The sequence below is a fragment of the Octopus bimaculoides genome, chromosome 13, assembly GCF_001194135.2.
Source record: "Octopus bimaculoides isolate UCB-OBI-ISO-001 chromosome 13, ASM119413v2, whole genome shotgun sequence".
NCBI lineage: Eukaryota > Metazoa > Mollusca > Cephalopoda > Octopoda > Octopodidae > Octopus > Octopus bimaculoides.
In genome coordinates, this window is record NC_068993.1 from 45,217,261 (window position 1) to 45,217,493 (window position 233).

Genomic DNA, 233 nt, shown 5'->3' on the forward strand with positions numbered 1-233 from the left:
CAGTAGCAGCAGCAGCAGCAACAGCAGCGATAGAAGCAGCGATAGAAGCAGCAGCAGCAGCAGCAGCGGTAACTTCCACTCTCATCCATGTTGCAGCAGAAAGCCAACAAGGTAGTGCTGTTCTGCACACACAGACATATATACACACACACGCACGCACATACACACACACACACATATATATACACACACACACACACACACACACACACACACACACGGGAACTCACATC